The sequence below is a fragment of the Protopterus annectens genome, chromosome 10.part0 (genome assembly GCF_019279795.1).
Source record: "Protopterus annectens isolate FY-2018-M chromosome 10.part0, PAN1.0, whole genome shotgun sequence".
In the NCBI taxonomy this organism is placed as follows: Eukaryota; Metazoa; Chordata; order Ceratodontiformes; family Protopteridae; genus Protopterus; species Protopterus annectens.
In genome coordinates this window covers 819989643-820014324 of record NC_056744.1, presented here as the reverse complement: position 1 = coordinate 820014324, position 24682 = coordinate 819989643, and the positions used below count along the sequence as shown (strand labels likewise).

General features: G+C 39.6%; 1 protein-coding gene across 4 annotated transcripts in view; it reads left to right on the top strand.

The window, feature by feature from the left end:
• The window catches only part of TBC1D4 (TBC1 domain family member 4), a 2350609-nt gene that overhangs the window by 679877 nt on the left and 1646050 nt on the right, over positions 1-24682 (top strand). The gene's annotated exons all lie outside the window — the stretch shown is intronic.

Below are 24682 nucleotides of genomic sequence, written 5' to 3'. Positions count from 1 at the left end.
GGATGGTAGGAAGAGAGAGTTGTCAGTGTACATGAGGCAATTGCTGCATTACCCCAAGATGCCCAGATTCATCAGGTGGACAGAGGAAAATACTGGGAGCTGACCCTTACATATGCCTGGATAGGTGCTTATTAATGTAAGTACTAAAAACTGTTTTCCTCTTAACAAGTGAGGAAAGTTGAGTGCTGCAGTAATTTGTAGATTACTTAGTGCTTGCCTTGAGTTTTGAACAAGTGCTGAGCACAAGGAAACAGTTTTGAGTGTTAAAACTAGAAAACTGGCTAGTTCTAAGGGAAAATTAGAAGAGCAGACTTTCTGGCATCGGGAATAGTTTAACCCTAGTTAAATGGCGCTGTGCGATGTGCAAAACCACGCAGACACGGGTTTTTAAACAGAAAAATGAAAGGGATGGAAATAGCCCAAAATGGCCAGTAAAACTACAGATTCTGAGCTGAAACCACTCATCCAGAAACAGATACGGTACTCAAAGCTCACCCCTCTCACTGATGAACAGAAAAGCTTCCTTCTGTCTTAGTAAGGTTATCATGTGACCTTGCATTTTAGATATTTAAGTGTGTGGTCTTTTTAATTCATGGTTCTGATGAAGTCAGTTTTGACGAAAGTGCTTAACCATCTTTTTACATTCATTGAATAGATGTGTTTTATATTGGGACCCTGAGCCTTATTGGACACACCACCTATGGAATCGTTGTTGCAGTTTTGGTTTCTTGATCCTTTGGTAGCATGTTGCGGTTTTTACCTTTTTTTTTTTTTTTTATTAACCCACTTGTTCCAAGTGCAGCTGTAAATATGTGAGTGTTACTGGTCTACATTGCTTTAGTTTCTGCATGTATGTCCTGACTTTTTTATAATTTTATGTATCTCAAAATGCATGACATTGTAATCAACAGGTGTGGCTGTTACAATAATCAGTACTACTACCATCCTTTTTTTCCTCCAACTATAGCATGTGGTTTCCTTGCTTCTGCTTTCTGACAATTGGTACTGGTGGATCCCACATGATCATTGCTTCATTTTCAGGAATTATTTGCTGTTCTTTACGCTGTATCGTTCACAGTTTCCATTGTGTCTTCCAGTGTTCACCCTCTCAGCAGTAAGTATATCAATCAGCCGCAAGATGTACAGCCGTTCCTAAATATATGTTGCAGAACTGACTTTTTTCGTCTGACACTTTTTCTATGCATTTAGTGAGATGTTTTTTTGCAGTATGCTGTCAAGCTGTCATTATAAACCCTTTACATTTTGAATAAAGTTACTTCTCCTTAACCATTCATATGTCAAACCTATATTTGTTCTCTACATTGATTACTGTAATTGTGAATGTTCCATTTTTTTATTTTGTTCTAGTCAGAATCTTTATATTCGTTATTTTTCTTTTTTTCTTTTTTCTTTTTAGCACTTCCTGATACCACTTATGAGTTGATTTCCATACCTACTGTCTTCCAAAATGCCTTTCCTAATTTGATTGTGGATGTCAGTTTAGATTTATTTTCTTCATAATTCAGAACTTTCATTGTGTTTGGATATGAGGACATCAACACATATGGATAGACATATAATGGCAGACCTGTATATACAGTTACACAAAGTCCATACCACCATCCATTCAGGGTATATATTATCTTATCATATTCTGTTTTTTAGATGTCATTTGGTAGATGTGAATCATTTTTGTGATTTTCTAAGTTATCCAGCACATTTGTTGGTCACACAAAAGACCTAAATTTTACTTGCGACATAAATAAGACATGTTGGAGAGAAAGATATGTTTCTCAGAGAATTCCCATTCTCTGGAACAGGATCCCCATCGGTGTGAAGCAGAGTTTTCCTCCCTGACCTTATTTAGATACAACTTGGGCCATTGGAAGGGCAATCCCAAGTTCAAACCCCTGGTCTGGAGCCTACGTATGTCTCTGATGGACAGACATTAAGTTAATCACCCTTATATAAATCACATTTGTGGGTCAGGTTGGGTTTGCACGGTTAGGCTTATAAGGGCCCTGTGAAACTATAAAATAGGGAGGACAAGTTGATTTATAGTTTGAACTTCATTTCTTGATGTCAGTGAAATTTTAAGCATTATCTTCAGTCTTCTGAAATATTTCTTACTAAACTTTGTTTTTGCCTATTCATATTGTATTGTATACATTTTTCTGTTCTAGCTGATATATAAACTTACTGTTAGTCCATTTATTTTCTAACATATTTTTCTCTTGTTTTGCTCTTTTCTTTATACGTCAATTTTTCTTTTTATAAATGTTGCTTTCACATAGTTATTAAGACCAGATTACTTTCTTTTATCATTTGAAAAGGTTTTGACCACTTTTCGATGAAGTATAAGGAGAGATGGCTGGTCCTGAAAACGTGTAACCTGTAATAGAGGAGGTACAGGGAGGAAATGATCAGTACCCTTGTAACCATAGTATGGAGGTTTGTATGAGTGTAACATAAGAGGAAGGACAAGAAGGAGTTAAGACACGACCGAAATATTAGAAGGAGTAAGTTCAAGCTTGTGTTATGGAGAAAGTTTTTACTGGGAAGTTGGTTGACCCACAAAATACCATCTCTTTGTGGTAGATAGAACTCCCTCTTTCTGTGGTCTGTACAGTGTATTTGAAAATAGTACTTTTTTAACCAGGTAAGCCCACTGGGCACATGTTCCCATTTTCAAGTGTGCACTGGAAGTGCTTGCTTATTAGAAAACTTACTGAAAGTTCCACAATTTGCATAATAAAGTTTACTTGATAAAGGTCATTAGCGGATAATAGACCTGGTCTTCTGAGCTAAACTGCCAGAATGGTTCTGTAATTGAAGAAGAAATTTGATTTGCAGGTATCAGCAGAGTTTTGTAGTTATGGATGTTCAGAAATGTCCATCTGATCCTTCCTGATTCTTTATAGCTTCTTTACTCATTTCATCAACATGTCCATTACTCATTTAGAGAAATTTTGTTCGATTGCCAGACCACATTTTCAATTCATGTCACCATTTACTTCAGATGCATTGCAGTGATGCAATCTTCCTGAAACACCAAAACTCCTGGAATTGTCATTGCCTAGAAAGCTGCTACTTGTGAAATCCTTCTAAGAAGTTCTGGTGTAGTTCAGGAGCACAGCGTTATATTTCTGCCATGTCAACCTTTTAATCAAGCGAACCAGTTTATGGTCTGTCCTGTAACCGCGTGCACATTTTGTCATGACAGAGATCATCTGTTGTGAGATAATCTCTGGAGAAACCAGATTGCATAATGGTTAAGGTCTTTGCCTCCATGCACAAGGTACATGGTTCAGTCATGATCTTCGACCAATATCTGAATTGAGTTTGCATGTTCTCTGTGGGTTTCCTTCCAACTCCCAAAAATATGCTGAGTGTTTCCACCTTAAGCTCTCCCAGCAATGGTGGTGTGGGCAGCAGCAGACTGTAGATGGTGCCCTAGAGAGGGAAGAGTTGTATTCTTGGGTTCAGTTTTGATGTGCAGTATCCCCTCGATAGGAGAACATGGATTACAGACTGCACAACATGTCAGGGTTACCCGTTCAATAGTGTAACAATTGGCTGTAGGGTGATTCAGTCACATTAATGTCGCCAAATATGGGCATGGGTATTTGCTGGTTATAAGTGTGAGTCAGACTCCAGGTGCCCAGTTTGAGTTACCTGTGTTAGCTCTTTTGACCGAAAGCTGGATGTAAAGCCAATCAACCTGCCAAACATGAAATAAGGATTGCTACACTCCTTGTAAATTCACTGAAAGGGCACAGCTTGGAAAGTGACACGACGTTAAGAAGGAGGCTGGACATGGTGTGTATGCAGAGAAATCTACTCAGAGTAGGACAGGCTAGGAATGGTGTGGGAGTTGCGCTGAGAGAGAGAGGCTTCAGAAAACACTGAAGGATGTCATCAGAATTGGTGATAGACTTATGGTAGTCAGATTCCACTGTAAGAATAGGTCACTATTCATAATCTCAGCCTGTGCCACATAGCAGGGTTGAGGTAGCAAGGAAAAGAGTGCATTCAGACAGCAATTACAGGCTGTACTAGATAAAGCAGGACAACATGAATTGGTGTTAATAATGGGTGGCCTGAATGCGCATATCGGGACAGACAGAACAGGATATGAGGATTGTCTGGGTCAACATAGGTGGGGCAACAGGAATAAAGGAGAGGCCATTTTAGACTTCTGTCCAGCACATGACCTGACAGTGGACATAACATTGCTCAGCAAGAAAGAGAGACTCATAAGATCACATATAAGAGTGGTCAACATGCAACTCAAGGACAGAAAGGTCACTAGGGTAGAATCAGTGATTACAAAGTCATCCTCAGTGAAACAGTCAGCCCGCAGCACAAACCACTGATTGTCACAGTCAGCTGCAAGCAGTTTTCTGAGGAGGGTCTAAGGTCATCAATGACTAGGTTAAAAGAGGAGGTTAGAAAGGATTGGGAAGAGAGATTGGATAAGCAATTCACAAAGAAACAATTGGACGATATATGTATGTCTCCAAAATATGCAGCAAAATCTATAAGATTTAGGATTTTTGCCTGGAAGTGTTTGCATAGGTATTTCTATACCCCAAGGAGACTCCAGAGAATTTTTCCTCAGGCAGACAGCAAAGGTTGGAGGTGTGACAGGGACAAAAGAGGTAATTGGGAACATATTTTCTGGGAGTACGGTGGATTGGTGGACTTGAAGGATTCCCTATGGGATGCACTGTTGGAGATGCTGGGTGGGCAAATTGGTCTGAGAAGAGAGATGATTTTTCTGAGCTATGATGCAGAATTGGAATTGTCTGGGCATGGTAAGGCCTTAATGTGTCTAATAACGGTGGCTGTCAAAAAAGCAATTACTAGAAAATAGAAATGAAAATCTAAACCAACTACACTAGAAGTAGTGAATATAGTAACAGAGATAAAACAACTCGAACCAAGATCTTTAGAAAAGGGTAGGAGCAAACTACATAGGAAAAAATGGGAATTTGGGGAAAAAACATACAAGGGAAGAATGAGGTTTAAAAGGCAGCAGAACTTAAATGAGCTATGTCATGTTTGACTGAAAATAATTGGGTGAAATGTAAGTGATGTATAATGTTTGCAGCTGGGGGTGTGTCAGTATAGTTTGTGATGCGTAGATTGTTTTCATTTATATAAATACACGATTGTCTATGTAGTAAGTGATGGTTTAACAAGGATGTTTCTTGTTTAAGAAAAAGGCAGGAATTGAATTGTTTATGTAATGCTGCTTAGGTTATATGTTATAAAGTAATATATATGAAGTAAAATGTTTATGTGATTTATAGTGTGATTACTTTAATATGAATGTAAATTTGGCTATGTCACAAGTGATAATTCAATAAAAGTGTTGGATAAAAAAAAACAGTGACTAGGCTGAAGACCTTGAAGTTGACTGGAGAGAAAGGAATTGCTCAGAGCTCAGAAAAAATAGGTGAAGTTGAAGAAGAATGGCAGTGCCTCAGAAAAGCATGCTTAAGGACTATAGAACAGATGTATATATAGCTGAACAAAGTAATGAAGCACGGTAGAAAATAACAATTGGTGGTAGAATGTAGAAGTGCAGGAAATCATCAAAAGAAAGGAGGAGTGAGGGAAGAGAGAGATAGAAATGACAGACCAGACAAAGAATTGATACAAGTTGGCTAAGAAAGCAATTGCATTAGCAAAGAACTAGGCATCAGAGGCACTCTACCCAGCTTCTGGATAGTGAGATAGCTGACAGCACAAAGAAGATGTACCAGGTTGCAAGGTATAAGACAAGGGATGTCAGCAAAAACCTGCTCACCCATTCACAGGAAATCAAAGGTAGATGGAAAGAGTAATTCCAGCAGCTTCTGAGTGAAGAAAACCCCACAGAAGCTGTACTGCCCCAGACACAGCCTATAATGAGAGATGAAGATTAGCTCACTCTAGAAGAAGTAAGAATAAACACTAAGCAAAATGAAGAGAGGAAAAATAGTAAGCTGAGATGATGTCACAGCAGACATGTTCAAGATGTTGGGTGAGATAGGGGAGAAGTGGCCCCTGAGGGTAGTCATATCATTATGTAGAGAAAGGCATGTCCTTGTCCCAAATGACTGGAGAGTAAGTATAGTAGTGCCAGTGTACAAGAGCAAAGGGGACATTCACAGCTGTGTGGGCAGTATAGAGAGACCAGACTCCTGCCACACTGCATGAAAGTTCTGGTGAGGGTGAATGATAAACAAATTTGCAGAGCAGTAGAAAGTAAGATGGAAGATGAGAGGGAGATTATTAAGCAGATTTGCTGAATAATAGAAAGTAAGGTAGGAGATAAATAATTCAGCTTCTGATCAGGATGCAGCACAACCAATCCGATATTTGCAGTGAGACTGTTAGTTGAGAAAAAGCTAGAGATGAAGTAAGAGTCCAACTGGGCTTTCCTAGACTTGAAGAAAGCATATGGCAAGGTCCCAAAAAGCTGATTTGGGCAGTCCTGTAGTAGTTTGAAGTCCCAGAAACATTGCTAGAATTAGTACAGGCTATATATAAGGACCCATTGACTCAAGTATGAACACTGTTTGGACTCTCAGGGGGGTTTCCATCGGGAGTGGATATGCATTAACATTCAGCTCTGAGCCCACTGCTGTTCATACTGGTAATGGGCAACAATAGCAAACAGGTTGGATGGAAGAGATCAACAAAGTTGTTTATGCAGATGATGTGGTATTAGAGGCAGACTCTGAGCAAGAAGTTCAACAAAGGATAGAGGAATGGAATGCAAAACTTAAGGCACATGGGATGAAAATGAGTACAGTAAGGTGGCTGTAATGGCACCAATCAGAGAAATCAGAAGAAGCTGAGAATTGAGCTAGAAGGGGAAATAATGGAACACGTTAACAGCTTCATGTATCTGGAAGCGTTGGTTGAGGAGAAGGGAAGTCTGAATGAGGGGGTCAAAGCTAGAATGAATCTCTTGCGGAGCTTTTCTTCCTGGGCCTCTGCTGAAAATATCCCATTAGCTCAGTTGGACTTTCTTGGTTATCAAAAGACAATACATAAATAACTAAATTAATAATAAATAAATAAATCATAGGGGCTGCAGCCACCTGACTCAGAATGTCAGGGTTAGCATGTGGCAGGAATTCCAAAGAAGCTGAAAAGTAAGGTGTGCAAACAGTGGTGCAACCAGTACTACTGTATGGTGCAGAAACCTAGGCAGTGATATCAGAACAGTTGAGGAAGCTAAAGATGATGGAGATGAAGTGCCTGAGACATCGGATGGACACTGCTGGACAGATGAATAAATAAAGACCTGAGAGCAGAAGACAGAGTAACTGTGTGGAAAAATACTGAAGTCAACATATTTTGTATTCTGTATTTAAAGGGTTAAGCAGAAAAATGTTCACTGCGTGCAAACTGAAATGTTCTGGAAAATGTTGATCACTGAGGAATGCAGGAGTTAATCTTAAACCACTGATAAGGAAGTTAATGGTGCAAGAATAACTGTGGTACTGGCTGGTAAAACAAGTAATCAAACTATCAATTTGCAGGAGGGTCTATATAAGGAGAACTCAAAGTACAAGTAGCCAGACTGCTGGCATATTACTATCATGTAGCAGATCTCCATGCATGTAAAATTAAAGCTGTTTTACTTGCTTACAAGAACTTGGTGTGATTCTTCCAAAATATGTTAGAAGAGTAAAATCTTCGACATAACTGGCGCTAACGTCGTTAGGGGCCCTACGGCGCGAATCGAACAAAGAGAGGCTGAAAAGGTGGAGAGAGATCAGGCTCTCCTCGAATGAAAGACCTCCAACTGAAACAGGTTGAAATTAGAGGCCAGTCACTCTTTCCAGATTCAATCCGTGAGGTGGCAGCGAAACAGGGCGGAGGAATCACAAAGGTAAGCAAAAGAAAAGCTATTTTTGTTGTTTCTGATTGGAATTTTTGTCTAAATTTTAAGGGACTAGTCAAGGAGAAATTGAATTTTCTATATGTGAATAGATTCCATATACAAGAGATCTCAGGAACAGGAATAGTTTCAAGAGAAATGGGAACAGGAACCAGTTACAAAACTGAAGATGAAAAGTTTATGTTTGATTTACACCCAAAGAATGTAAAGTATTTAGATAAATGGAAAAAGGAACATGGGTTTAGTGGATGTTTAAATAAGTCAGAATGTCAAAATCTAGTAAGATTACTGCAATGAGGCAGGAAATGAGACAGGGCAGCACAAGAAGGTAGGGATTCCCCAGGCACAGACATGGCTGGAGGAAGCCAATAAAAACATAAGGAACAAAATTTGAAAAAGGGTGTGGTAATTCAAGTGAAAAAGATGTGTACTTTGTTCAAAAGGAAGATAATGAAACTTCCATAGTCAGTCGAGTCACCAGAATCCCGGCCCCTCCCATCCAGTATCCAGACCCTGCACAGGTTATTGAGGTGCCCCGACCAGGACCCACCGCAATACCAGGCTCAACACTCTTGACTGTATTAGGAGAGAAGGGGACTGGAAAATTAAGGAGAAGGTAGATCAGGAAGGAGAGGAATACCCACTGATAGAAGTGGCAAATCCTCAAGCAGGGTGGACCCGTGATGATATCCGAAGCGGTAGAGGGATTCCCATCCAAAAGTAGATATGTAAATTTTCAGTACAGACGAGGGGCATGAGAATGAGTTATAGATTAAACGCTGTAGAATTTGAACAAGTAATAAGGCAAATCCTAGGACCTGATTGGCACCTTATTTATGAACTTGGGACCCCTGCTACCAGAGGAAGGGAGAACCAGAATAAAGACTCTCCTAGATAAAATAGAAGAACATTGGAAGCCCAAAGCAGATTGGACTTGCATTAATCAGACAATTATCTACATCGTCTCACACAATGTTTTGATGCTCATAGTGGGTTGATTAAGGCAGAAAATCAGGCAAATGACTTATGAACAGCAACTGAAAATAAAGGGCTGCAAGACAGCCATTGGTAACTTTATACAAAAGCATATGATCACACACAGGACAGCGTCTACAGCCCTTATGGATTATGCTAGACATGCTGAGAAATACCTGAAGGAAAAAAATAAAAAGCCCAGACTTTTACAGTTAGTGAAGATGGAACTTTAATGTTAGTTCAAGGTTCATAAAATCGGGGAAGAGGGCGTGGCAGGGGAGGCATAAGTCATTCTGAGGATTTCGAGGGTAGGCAAAAGTGTTTTAAGTGCGGTAAGAAAGGACATTTCGCCAGAGATTGCAGAGGACCGGAGAAACCGATGGTTGCTTCCAGTGGTACCGCATGACTATATGATGGTCAAAAAGATGGAGGGTATGAGGAAGAAGAAGAAAGTGAGAATGGGGAAGTAGGTATAAGTGAAGACGATGGGTGGGGACAGGAAATGGCAGAAAATGAGAAATATCAAATGGTAAATCTAACAGCACTAGCATCAACTATGCAATTGGAATCCCAACCAGTGATCACATTGCAAGTTGAGGAATTTCTTTGTGACTCAGGCCATATCATCCGATGTTACCTCGGATGAATATGTGATTGTCCAAACCTCTGTGGTTTGCAATGCTATTAGAGGGGCAGGAGATCTACATTACTGGTATAGTAATGATTTGATAGAGACAGGCCCCCAGAGTGTAGTGTGGCTCTTACAAATTTGGCATTAAGCAAAAAAAGAAATTTCTTAGTTTTAAAGTCACCAAACTAGTATTGCATAGCCTTTTCATGGTACCTCGTGGGTAAGAAAATAACTGAATGGGTAGGATGGACACCAGAACAGTTGGCAGGTAAGGGCATTCAGGTTCAAAAAAGACAAACCGTACAATCCCTGGGACATATGGAAGAATCTCAATTGCAGATGATAAGTCAGAATTTAGACCTCATAAGCGGTATCCCTTGAGAGAGCAAAGGCAGAGGAGGGCATTTATGGGACATGGAGGATGGTACAAGACTTACAGGCAATAAATATATCCTTCCAACGGATAACTACTTTTCTGTAATTGATATCAGTAATGCTTTTTCTCTATTCCCTTGCAGGAAGATAGTAGATTTCTGCTATGCGTGGATGATATCCTCCTGGCCGCGACCACGGAAGAACTCTGTAAGTCCGAGACTATTCGACTACTACACTGACAAGGCAGTACAGGCATTTACTAGGATCAAGCAACTGATAGCTGGTTCTGCGGACAAGTTAACATTTCTGTCACCTAGCAGACATTTATCTTGTTTAGATCTCTCTAAATCTCTAAAAAGTCTCCCACAACCGAGATCTTAAGGACTACATTACACACTACGCGGACTGGACACTGTTTGTAGATGGTCAAGCATAAAGCAGAAACAGGCACCACCAGGGTGCACTTACTACTGCAACTGCAACTCAGATAATAGAACCACTCCCGGGGAACTTATCCGCTCAAGCGCAACTGATTGCTGTGACAAGGGCATGTCTCCTTTCAGAGGAGACAGGAACGTCACTATCTATCTAGGATAGTATATATATTCTCCTTCGGGTGCATGTGTTTGCTCAGCAATGGAAAAATAGGGGCAGCTATGTCCAGTACCTTTTCACTTGAAACCACACCTACAAATACAAACAACAGATAAATTTGATGATTTAAACACCTACAAAGTCATTGGAACTTAGGCACAGTACAGGAAAACAACGCTTGGACTAGGGTATGTGTTTAGGCAGAACAAAGATCTATGTGGGACCGGATAAAAATAAATTTTTGCCTACTATCTTTTTTTAGATATGCAGCACTAGTTGTGCATGGCTTTCCCATCTGGGCCCTGCAGCTACAATATGCTGGACTTCATTGACTCCCGCACAACTAAAGAAGTTTGTGTTTAGTAATAGTAGATGCATTTACTAAGTGGGTTGAGTACCACCCACAGGAGCGCCGGTGGAACGCACTAACGGCAGAATAAAAAGGAACTCGTTGAGAAACACATGGGTGACTGGATTACCTGGATACCTCTAGCCCTCCTTTCCATCCTTTCAACTCCCACCTCCTCCCACCTCAAAAGGATTCACCCTTGTTGATATAGGAGAGGATTACGCCCCAGCCCAGCAAAAAAAAAAACCTGTTGCGAACGGGAGGGGGTGAGGAGATAGCTGAGTACATGAGGAAAATGCTGACCAATACTAACAGCTGTTTAATTCAAGGACAAGATCAGAATACAGAAATCAGACCCAGTGGGTCTGGATCAAAATAATAAACGCAAGAATTGGGCATCCCAAATGGGAGGCCCGCAAAATCATAAAACATTTTAAGTTAAATAAAGACTTGAGTTCTGAGGAACAAACAGACAGCAGCAATCATGAAGGACAATAATGAGAATAAGAGAAAATGGTTCTATTGCAATGTTTTATTGTTTATAACTATTGTGATTGTAATATTTCTGTTTTGGACATTTCTGTCTTTTAATGAAGCTAGCCATTCAAAAGAGACAAACACACCAGCTGGCATCCAAACTTTAATACATATCAAGCGATTAAATATGCATATGCATCCTCAATGAATGTCTCAAATTGTTGGGTATGTACTGCAATACCTACTGTACACAGTGGCTTAATGTTAGGGACAGCCCCTCTGGGAATAAATGATACTTGGAATAGTTTGTTGTTTGAAACCACAGAAGTACCACTGAGAGAGCCTCTTCTGGGGCCAAAATGGAACAGTGTGTTTTCAAAAGATTGGGAAAGTTAAGGTGGGGCTGAGCCAATGTAATTTGACAATAGTTCATAATTGTACCCTAGAAGGGCAGTGTGAGACTAAGTTTGGAGCTATAAAAAGACATCAATGTAAATGATATTAGTTTTGTTGAAAAAATGCTGTATGTATATGGCCTGTTATTTAAGGGCTAAAGCCAAATGGGAGTTATGAATTTGCAACCAATATTACCATCAAAACAAATGATTGTTATTTTATTTGTGGTAGGAAAGCATATAAATGGTTACCATATGGCTGGTCAGGAAGTTGTTTTTGGGATATCTGATACCAGCTATCAGGCACGTTGCCTCAAGGTAAAATGACGAAATGCACGTTCTCTTAATAAACCTATTAATCCCGTAGGTAACATTGATGCGTCATGGATTTATCACCATGACTTGGCAGCAGCAAAGGACTCTCACATATGGACCTAGGCGATGATGTAATTACTTGGGCTGGTATTTTGCCAGCATATGGGACAGTAAAATCCATCTGGGAACTGAGAAAACTGTCAAAACTGTTAGAGACTCTGAGTACGCGACATTTTCAGCTTAGGTGGTGACGGACATTTTACGGGCGATGAGAACAGTAGTGTTGCAGAACCAGATGGCGCGCGATTTCAGCTAGCGGAAAGGAGGTACTAGCTCTCTGATACACGAGGGAGTGCTGCCGTTCATCCCTGATAACGACCACCTTGAAATAATTCAACAAGTTTCTGAACTGACTAAACCTGGTCCAAACCCCTTGACTGACTTTTTCCAAAACCTGTTTGGAAACTGGGGTTCTGTGTTGATGAACATTTTAATTGCTGTATGTGTTGGTGCAATCATATTTTTGCTGCTTGGCTGCTGTTGCATACCATGTATCAAAATGATAATATCGAAGGTTATCTCTGCCAATGCTACAAAAGCATATTTCTCTGATTATGAGAAGGTATACAACGATCTGGGATTGTGTAAAATAAACAGTATACAAAATGTTGTAAATGTGGAAAAATACTGAAGTCAACATATTTTGTATTCTGTATTTAAAGGGTTAAGCAGAAAAGCAAACTGAAATGTTCTGGAAAATGTTGATCACTGAGGAATGCAGGAGTTAATCTTAAACCACTGATAAGGAAGTTAATGGTGCAAGAATAACTGTGGTACTGGCTGGTAAAAACAAGTAATCAAACTATCAATTTTAATGAATGTTCTGTGTGCAGGAGGGTCTATATAAGGAGAACTCAAAGTACAAGTAGCCAGACTGCTGGCATATTACTATCATGTAGCAGATCTCCATGCATGTAAAATTAAAGCTGTTTTACTTGCTTACAAGAACTTGGTGTGATTCTTCCAGAATATGTTAGAAGAGTAAAATCTTTCGACAAACTGCAATTGCAAAGAAACTGAAAAAGAACAGATTACAGTGGTTTGCACAGGTGCAGAAAATATGAAGACAATCTGGTTAAGAAGATTTGTGACATCCAAGTAGAAGGCAAGAGGATTTATGACATCCAAGTAGAAGGCAAGAAGAAATGAGGGCATCCAGCAAAGAAATGGATGGATTGTGTGAGAGAAGAACTCTGCCAGTTAAACGTAACATTTGAAGAAGGTGGGAGAGTGGCATTGAATCGAGAGAGATGGTGACAGTTGACACGATATTCTAACCCCAAGTAGTAGAAAAATGGGAAAAAAGAGGTTAATGATGATGATGATTTTGCTTCGAGTGCAGAAGGTGGTGGCTTTTTGTGTTTAAAGCTTTTATTTTAGGCTGAGCAGTATATTTTCCAAGTAATTTTGTACATATTTTAGGGTGTTTGGTTTGTGCGTCCATTGATAATGCACATCCACAAGTATATACACACACACACTGCATTCATGATCAGCCAGCTACTGAAAACAAGGGAGACAGCAACTGAGTTTGTAACATGCTATATGTTGTTATATTATTCAGAAATAGACGCTTTTGTACAATTTTCAGGAGGTAATGGCGTCCATTCATCTTTAGCTGATGTTGATGGCCACAACTTGTAATTCCTTGCTGATTTTTGAATGCCTTGGTGTAGGGGGTGAAGATTCATGTTCACTGGTTTCCAGAGAATCTGCCACTAATGATTGCAGCCTGTTTTTTCTTTCTGCTAAGACACAAAGATCAGAAATGGCATGTTGACCACCTCTGAGTATTTCAGTATATAAAGAAAGGTCTTTTTCCTTCTCATTCATTGGAAATAGCTGTGTCTGCATTCTTCAGCTATGTCTACCAGTCTTGTTAGCCATCATAAAACTGGTTTGTTAGTGCAGACGACTGCCCTAATTCACAGTTCTGTGGCATGTTGTAATTGTTCTTTTCCTTAGGATGCCATAAATCATCTGTTTTGTTGATTTGTGACATCTTACTGGAGCTATCAGCAGAGGAATACGACAGAATGCAGGAAACAATTCTTTGTAATTTTGTTTAGCAGAATTCTTATTTTCTTGTTTCCAGGACAGACCCAGGGATCTGACACACAAACATGAAATTTTCCCCTTTTAGAGTCAAAGCCTGTTTTATGAGTGGTTGAGACACCCTCATACACATATGATTTATCAAATCAGCTGTGTCCATTGCTTTGTAAAATTCTAGATGCATTTCCATTTTCTCATGCATGCTGTCTACATCGTTTTTATTTGCATAGTGTGTTTTTTCTAGAAGCAAATGGATGGGATTCATATAAGTTTAGCACATTGTGCATTGCCATTTAGCATGGCTAGTGGAAACGCACATGATTTACAGGCATGCATAGCATAATTATTCAAAACTAAAAACACTGCTGCATGCAGGGCCTGCTAATTAGTGCATAATGACTGGAATAAAGAATTCCATGCAAAAGAGCCACATGGTATATGATAGAACACAAAGTGGCAAATGTAGAAACTTAAAAAGAGGTGCATTTCACCATAGCGCAGTTATGTTTTTACATCAAGAATCATGATGTAAATGAAGGGAGTGATGTTTGCAGCAGCAGAACTATAGCTCAGCAGCATGTATTAATGGACACTGTTGGAATCAGTGCCCACCATACTGCTCATTGTGGTCATCCTCTCGAACAGAGGAGGAGGAGGTATAGATAGCAGCAGCAACATACAACCAGCTGAATAACCAGCAGGTTGTGGATCATTTCCATGTGCCACTGTCATCATCATTTGCATAAGTGGTTACGGGGGACACAGTGACAGGTGACTGCAACTCTGTGAGATGGGTAGGGTCATGGGAATGGTTTGATAGGGCACAGAGAGCAGTGACTGCTCTGCTTTGAGGTGGGGTGGAATCGTGGGATTTGAAAATGGTAGCCATGTACTCTGGGTGGCTGTGGGGAGTCAGTCTTCATATCCTTCAGTAGTGGAGTCAAGCTACCACAACAGGGCTGTTGGTGGAAAGGCTAGTTTACTTGTTACATTTAATAAAAAAGGGACAATTAATCCTGTTTTAAGGGGAGGCCTAAGATGATCTTCATACTGAATAGGGGGTAATTTATCCATGACTCCGGAGAACTTCTAGTACTCTTATTCTTTTTTTTTTATAAGTATCATGGTGTCTTTAATATCCGCCTGAGCTACTACTAACTCAAGCAGAGGGGATCTAAATTTAACTTCTGGCCTAAAGAATGGCACATCCCCTTATATGCTTCACTACAGTCTTAGTATTGGAAAATGAATAGCAATACCTGGTGTGGGACTAGAACTCATAGCCTTTTGAAATTTCCAGCACCTTTTTCCATGTCTTCATAGGTTATCTCTGTTGCCAGTTTTATCCCACTCCCCAAAACCACGTTTGCTGATTGAACATGCTAAATTGTCCAGATATATGTTATATTTACTCTTGCCATTGTGATCCACGTTGTAGCTGAAACAGGTTCATTAAGAACTAGTTCACTTACCTGCATAATAAATAAAATAAATTAAGGGATCCAGTCCATGACATCAGCTTGCAGTCTTAATCATCTGTGCTAAACTCTGAGACACCATACATACCCTTTACCAGTTGATTCCACCCTGTTTCTATTAAAACCTCTTGTGAGATGTGTATAAGACATACGTGTCAGTTAATACATTTTTATTAAGTATTTTTATTAGTGCAATGTACTTTGCTGGTATAACTGGCAGTCACTACACCCAATTTCTGTTACTTACTGAAATAACTAGCTGTAAAGTAAATCACTGTAGACTTAAAACTTACTTGTGTGAGGATGTTTTCTTTAATGGTTTGTTACATGAGAGGTGAAAGGCACGACTGCATCCTTATAACTGTTAAATATTTTTATTCCAGTCAAATTCACCTCTAAGCATTTAACTGCATATTTTTCATGTAGTGTATCCAAATAAATTTATGCACTGTATCATCTTTATGACATTTAGAGTTAATGGTTTTGTATGCTGGCAGCATTGTTTTCGCATGTGTGTCATTTATTGATAGAGCATTATTACAACAATTTAAGTGTTTTTAATTAATGATATGCATGTGCACATCTGCATATGAAGCTGAGCAGAAGTATATGCATATTATTCACTTGTTGACATCATGTGGCAGTCTTTCAGGGCTTTTCTTTATCTAAGGAAAGCGAGAACTATTGAAAATGATGGAAGGCATTTCTCAGAATTCGTCACTGTACTTAATCAAAGTGTCTCGGCAGTAAGCTTTGTTATTTTAATAACAAACTTATTTTTATATTGGTATTCCATTAAAAATACTACTGCATGACTATAGTTTGGAAGTTGGTGCAACTTGTTTGAGATAAACATTTTCTATTCATATTTTCAGAATGATTTCTAAAGACGTATGTTGTATTTACATTTTTTCTTGTTACAATTTTGAGAGATACATATTCTTGTTTTGTTGAATAAAATTGCTTCTTTAGTTCTAATTACAGAATGCTGCATATTTCTTTTGCTAGCAGCCTTTGCGGTAATAATCTCTTTACAGAGATAAGTACTTGTCAGGCGCTCTGTGAGTAGACTTTGTATGGAATTGAAATACAAATTTCTATCATGTAAATAGGTTTTGTGTAGCTTTTCTGTAGGCAAAGGTGTTTAGATTTAAACATTCACTAAGAATTCTTCACAGTGAAATTATGGATCTTTGACGTAAGTTTTATACAACAGAAAAAAATGTGTTCAAATTAATATTATTGTAGTGCACTGAGTGGCGTGATTAGGCTCCAGTATTGTGGAAAAGACGAAACTAATTAATCCTTTCTGTAGTGTAGAATGCAGTCTTAACGATTGCTAAGCACCCCCCTAAGCACTCTTAAGATCGGATCTGATGCAAGGCACTAACACCTGACAGCACTGCCCAGCAAACTGTGACAGAATTTAAGACAGCTTTGTTTCTGCCTGCTGTCTGTGCCAGTAATCTCTCCTTGACTTTCGCTCAAAATCTTTCCCTAGTGTAAGATGTTTGCTGCTGTCTGTTCGACTGCGCTCTCTAAGCGTTATATGGGTTTGAAAGCAATCAAAACGATGTTCTTTTTCCCTTTTCTTCTGTGACTATTAGTACATTGAGCAGATAATGTTCCATGAACTACAGAAAATTATGATCAGGAGTCTAATCATAACCTAGTATTATGTGTTCTTCACATGCATGCCAAGATTCACCTCTCAAGCGTCACTCTTGAAGTGACTTTCTTGGCATCTAGTTGTCAAACACATGATATAGAGGACTGGGTCATCGATTATGACCTGCTTTTTATGTGTTTGAGACACGGATGCCAAGAAATTCCCCTCAAGAACAAAGGTTGTGAGGTGAATCTTGGCATCCATGTCGAGGGTACATAATTCAGGGTTATGATTGGACACTCAGTCATAATTCTTTGTAGGGCATGGAGCTTTATCTGTTCCATGTAGTACTACTTACAGAAAAAAAAATATTAAGTGTGTTGCCAGTTTTCAGAGCCATAGTGAGCACTGTCAGAAAAGACAAAGAAAGATAGTTTCTCAGTCTCTTATGTTTACACTCACCTTCCATGTCTTTTAACTGTCTAAATTTTTCCCTGATATGTTTGGTTATTTCCTCATAGAATCTATGACTTTCTGAAAATTCACTTAGGACTGAAGTCACCAAATAGTTTCAAACTTTCTATCCTTTAGAAAATGCAGACAAACACAACACAAATTCTGTTATTCTAGCAACTTTCTAAGTTTACAAGAGGAAGTCTGGGACTTGTTACCGACACAGATAGCAGAAAGAAATAAATCATTGCTGTCTTTTACTGGTCAGTACTGGCAGATTTGTCTGTCTAGTGTGAGATCTGACTGACACGCTTGACAGGGTGGTAGTTATTGGACCATCTGCTGTGGACGTCCTGTTAAAATGCGATGAGAAAGGAAAGCTAATTCAAGGGGTGACTCAGAATTTTCAGCCTTCGTTCTCCAAGTTAAGCAGGGGGTGCTTAACACTTGTTAAGATTGAGTATCACGCTATAGAAGTGCTTAACCAATTTGTCTTTTTCAGGATATCAGAGTGGTCGTGTGGGTTTTCTCTGGGTGCTCCAGTTTCCTCCCACATCCTAAAGACAATGGTGGATTGGACACTCCAGATTGGCCCCAGGCGTGAGTGCGTGCGTGTGTGTGACTCCTGTGGAAGGTTGGGTGCCGGGCTGGCAACTCAACACCGTAAAACTCTACTGCCAGTCATGAGCGGACAGGTGATCCGTTGTGGCGACCCCTCTCTTGCAAAAGCCGAAAGAAGAAGAAGAGTCTAATCACCTGCAAAGCATACACTGCAATACAGTTGCAATTGGATTGCTGATGATAATCTTCCATATTCTTCGTAACTGTAGCATTTGGATAACAGTACACTCATCTGAGTAATAGTAATAACTAGAGAAAAAGTATACTGTAATGACATCATATACAATTTTAATATCAGGATACACGCAGACTGTTTCAAAATGCATTATTGGCAATGCAGGAAAGTTGCTTTACTTCTATGTATTTTTTATGTATTTGCACAGAATGGATTGTCAGTGTAATCGTCTGTTTTCATTGTTTGATAAGGGTAGATTTTTTTGGTTATAAAAATGATATTAAAAGTGAGTATTATACTATTGCTTTCAGTGGGATGATCTGGTTTGTCGTACAGTTTTCATACTTATTGAAATATGACTTTTGTTAAATTATGTGCAGATTTGTATATTTTTCCTTTTCTGATTCTTGAAGAACATTTTACACTTACCAGTACAGAAAAAGATAAAGTACTGTGTTGATTACATGTTTGGTTACACATATTTGGAGTTAGTTTGTAAACATTCTCAGCTGATCATATCCTAAGGGAAGTGTGGAATGCTGCTCTTTGAAGAAGCAGGGCTGACTGACAGGGTGCCACTCACAATCACTTGTGCATTTCTCATTTTATTGCTAATTATTTTGATACAAATTATAGCATGATGAAAGAATTAGGAATGGAAACTGGACACTGTTCCCTTATTTGATGTCTGATGCATTCCTACAGCTCTTTACAAATTTTAGAACTAGACTTTTTGCGTATGTCTGGTTGTTTCAGAGGTATCGAAGTAATTAATAAACAGACTTACCCTTCTGTAGACTTTGTCATAATTCTGAATAATAGAATGTGCAGAGAAACCTGTTGCCTGTTTAGTTTATTAAAGTTTTGACTGTATATGAAATCAGTACAGTGTGGTTATGTATTAGCACATCTCACAAATAACTGATTTGACATTCACCACACCCAACTGTAGCAGGACTGTGTGCTGTCTTTGGTTGGGAAGATAGTGTAATTCTTGCTATTACAGCACTACACATATCACTGGTATCCACCAGCCCACCCTGTTGCAACATTTATCATGTTTCTGAAGTACAAAATGTGTGAGACAAAACCTTGTTACCTCTTTAGTTTACTGAGTGTTTCTATATATTAAGGACAGTATAACAGCGGGTCTAGGACTATTCACTGAAAGTCAAATGACTGTGCACAAATCACTGAAAACACAATTCACTGAAACACATTTCAATGAAAGTTATTTATGGCCTTTTCCCCACTGTAGTGCAACCCTGGAGTTAGTATATATAGTAAGGGGGATGTGGGGGCATAGCCCCCCACATAGTTTGGATATATATTATGTTTAGAAAAGAGTAATTTATTGGAATTGCAAGTATCCATGTATATAGTGCAAAATGTTTAAAATAGGTGGGGGGCTACACCCACACACCCCCCTTACTATATATACTAACTCCAGGGTCGCACTACAGTGGGCAAAAGGCCATATATAACTTTCAGTGAATTCAGTGAATTAAGCATTCATTGAATTGTGCACAGTCAAATGTGTTTCAGTGAAATGTGCTTTCAGTGATTAGTCCTAGACCCATAACAGCATATATCATATTGGTGGGTGAGTGTGGTTTGGGATATTTACTGCTTCATGGCTAAGAAACTTACTAAAAATAAGCATACACCATATGTTAACTTCTATAGTTATAGTTTGGGGGAGGGGGGTCAGAATTGTTGCTAGTGTAGTAGTTTGAAAGTGACCAAAAATTATTTAGCCTAGAATGCTATGGCAGTTGCCATATTCTCTAAATCTCTGCGACTCTAAACCAGCAGGTGTAATGTAGTAGACATTTTGAATGGAAGTACTGGTTACCTATGTAATAACATGTCATGTCAGAATTTGGAGGCAAGAAAGGGTTATTTTCAGAACACAGTGAAACTGGTTACTAAGCAGTTCACCTTCCTTTTGATTATGGTACTTGTCAGTGTACTGCACAGGATTTTGTTTCCCTTCAATAGATTTCCTCTTCGCCACATGATTGATGAAGTATAAAAGAAAGTGATTTCCCTGTAAATGCATCTACAGCTAAACACTTAGTTAATGCTAGCCCCCCCCCCCCCCCGCCATGCATACACACACTGACAATGACGGGAATGCTTTTGATAGATTTAGGAAATAGTGTGCTTCTGCCAGTTTTATTTTCATGTTTCTTAATTGTGAAGCTCACATGTTAGCTTTTGCTTGCTTCTTTTGAAAATACAAGGAACATTATTGCCATTGTTTCCTCATCTGAGGATATATTTTCTCTAAATTATCTTATTGCTTCTGTTTCTCAAGGAAGCATTGGTTGAAGGGTGCTTGCAAATCTGCTGATGCCTCTTCCAGAGCAGCAGCTGTTGCGACTGTGATAAAAATTTGCATGGCCATGTACTCAAAATTTGTGTGAAGCTATACAATCTCAAATTTTAAACTCTTCCGCTTGACAGGGTGGTAGTTATTGGACCATCTGCTGTGGAGGTCCTGATAAAATATGATGAGAAAGGAAAGCTAATTCAAGGCGTGACTTAGAATTTTCAGCCTTTGTTCTCCAAGTTTGTTTTAAGGATACTTTTATAAATGCAAAATAAGCAGTTTCAGCAGTCTGCAGGTAAGCAGATGTTGAAGCAACAGTGACAGGGAGACTCAAAAAGGAAGGGGGGCTTCCAGGAACAGGGGCAGTCCAATAAGTGGGTCTATATTATAAAGTTGAACAACCAAAATGTCGACTTACCTTTGATCTACACTTAAATGTCGAAGCTGCACTTCATCGAAACCCCGTATCACTGATTTCTTTCCAACAGAAAGAAATCAGTAGGCCAACAACGGACACCACATTAAAATAAACACTTTTAAGTGGGGGGCTTTGCCACCCACACCCCCCAATGTGGATGGCCCCATAACTTAATATACTAACTCCGAGATTGCACTACAGTTGGGAAAAGGGCAGATGTAACAAAACGGCCAAATGATTTCTTTCCCTTGGAAAGAAATCGATGATTTGGCTGTTTGATGAAGTGCAGCTTCGACATTTAGGTGTCAGTTAAAGGTAAGTCGACATTTTGGTTGTTCGACTTTATAATATAGACCCCCAATAAGTCAGAATGACTAGCTGTGGATGTTAACCCCTGCCCCATCCCACCCTGGCAAATCCTTTATTATTCCCCAAAGTCTGATTCTCCATCTTCCCCTTTGGCAACAGATAATCTCAGACAAGTAAGTTCTGAGATTCATTCAACAGGGTTACATATGACAGTCGGAGTCCATACCTCCATTTCAAGGGATTCCTCATCATCTTCTAGCTCAAACTTCCTTACTCCCCCCTATCATTCAGCACCTGCTGGACCTAGGGTTAACAGAACTTGCTCCTCCCTCTGCTGTACGGAACTTGTTTTATTCAAGAGTGTTTCTAGCACCAAAGAAAGACGTTCTTGGAGCCCATTGGAGGCTAGCCCTTGATCTTTCTATTCTCAACGATTTTGTGAACATTCCAAAGTTCAAAATGCTGTCCTTTCACAACCTGTTACCACTTATTCTCCTTTTAGGTTTTTCTGGAAACTCTGGATTTATAAGATGCTTATCAGCTTCCTGTAGCCAGATATTTCAACCATTTTTTAAAGTTTTCTGTGTACGCATTACCCTTTATCTGTTGCTTCAGGGATGTTCACAAAGCATGTAGCTCTAGTGATTCCTTGTTTCATACTGCACATTATTCATATTCTTGCTTGTTTAGATGACTCGCTTATAAGTGTCCAGAATCTCTTAATTCGGTGAGAGATCATAGAAACATAGGAGGTTATTAGGCTAATGGGCCTAGGGCCCTTACAAGCCTAGCCAAGTTCCAACCCTTTTCCCTAGAGTGTCACTGTTTCAAGCAGAGCTAAATCAACACCTACTGCCCCTATCCAGAATATACGCTGTTGAGACCCCTGGGGTAAATTTATGGTTTCCCATCCAGTCATCCAAATTAAGCTTAAAGGCTCTGCTTCACCTGAATTGGAAGTTTGTTACAGAGGAGAGGTAATCTTTGGGAAATTAATATGTCTCTCTAGCAAGTCCTGTTAATGTCACATACTAGGTTAAGGTCCCTAGAGCAAACGCATGGAGTACCATTTGACTTGTTGGATGTGCACCATTTCCATTAAAGCAGGATCTGAGATTGCTTTAAATGCAAGGCACAGATCTCCTCTGAGAAGTCCATATGACACCGAGTATAGAGGCAGTGATTTCAGTCTGTCAGTATATGACATGTGCTGAAGGCCTTGAATTTTCTTTGTAAGAAACCTTTAAGGTCTTTCCAGTTGCTGCAGGTACATACCAAAGGGAGCATTGTACTCTGTTATTGGCCTCATGAGGGAAGCGTACAGGGGGTTATGACATCTTTTTTTGGAAGCAATGCCCTTACTTATGAGATGGGCAATGTAGAAAGCCCTTCTTATCACTGTAGAGACATGGTGGTCAAAGGCGAGGTTACTGTCAACCTGTGTGCTCAAATCTTTTGCCACAGACTGAGTGCTAAATGTGTTGTTAGTAATATTGCAATCTGCTGGGATGTCGCCTTGCAGAAGGGGACGATGTTGCATTTTTTTGCATTTAGTGTGAGCCCATGACTTTGTCAGCCATAGACCTTTTGTTTTTGTCTGTACCTCCAAGAAGTAGATTTCAAATAATAGGGGCCCCAGCACCAAACCCTGTGGAACACCACTGGTTATGGGTCTGCTGGTGGAGGTTGAGTCCCCTATTTTGACTGTGAGTGTTCTATTGGTGAGCCAGTTTGCAACCCACCTGACAGTTATTCCCGAACTGAATGAGTATATCAAAGATGCCAGAGTGGGGATTAGTGTCAAATGCCTTAGCTAAGTCTAAGTAGGCCGTATGCACAGATTTACCTTCGTCCAGGGCTTTGGTGACTGTCTTGAAGAAGTTCACCAAGTTCAATAGGCACAATTTCCCTTTAAAGAAGCCATTTTGGATCGGATCAAGCATTTGGAGGTCTCCTATATCTGTTGATAAGGTCCATGATGATTCTCTCCATGGCCTTGCGGATAAGGCTGGTCAGGCTCATGGGTCTGTAGTTCCCAAGGTGAGTGGATACATCCCCTTTGTATAAAGGGATGACAGTAGTTGTTTTGCATTCTGCAGGGACATAACCAATATTTAGGCTGTGGTTGAAAAGAGTGCCCAGTGGTGCAGCTAATTCCTGTTTTAATCCATTAATAATGCAGCCAGGGAAGTTATCAGGTCCCACAGAGGCTGTCTTTTTGGCTTTGGAAATGGCGTTTAAGACCTGCTTCTTAGAGATAACAGGTGAAACACAGGTTTTGCGGATGCTTTAGGGTATAAGTGGTGAGGACAAAGGAGAGAAGTCCTCACTGAACCTATCCGCTAGCAGGTTGACTATTTTCACGGATTCAGTATATGTGGTGCCATTAACAAAAAGTTCTCTGCAAACCTGGGTTTTTCCTTTAAGGTTACAGATGTAGCTAAAGAATGCCTTATGGTTACCCTTTGCTAGGGAGGCTAATGTGGATTCATAGTTAGCTTTAGATTGCTTTACAAGGTGTCTTATTTGCTTATTTAAGCAGAGGAGAGAGAGCTTTCAATTATGAGACCATTCCTTTCTGCTCTCAGACAGCAATATCTTTCTCCTATTGTATAACCTGTTTATGGCGGATGTCCACCAGGCAAGTTTGTTGTTTTTTGAAGATCTTACTTTGATCCTGTCCAGTATGGCTGAGTCAGTGCAATTGTATAAATGTTTATACAAAGCATTAGTGTATATCCTAGTATAGGTGTCCTTGCCATCAGTGGGGGCAGGAGCTATGAAGATATTAATGCTATTGTGTAATAGGTTGTAATTGCCTGTGAAGTTTTTTAGTCTAGTTTCTGCTGAGGGTGGGTCAGATGTATTTGTTACTTCTAATGAGACTGACTTATGATCAGGCCTCATCAGGGAAGGCCGCACACGTGGTGGTACAATGGTTGCCCATGTTAGTGAACACCATATCCAGAATGTTTGAGCCCCTTGTGGGGGTGTCATCCAGCTGGTCCAGGGCATTGGAATTAGCAGAGTTCAAGAACTTTTGGGCAAGTGCACTAGTACAGGTATAGTTTGCCCAGTCTATGTATTGGTAATTAAAGTCTTCCATAACCAGGGTGTGTGGCTGTATCTTGAGTGACTCAAGTAGATCCAGGTAG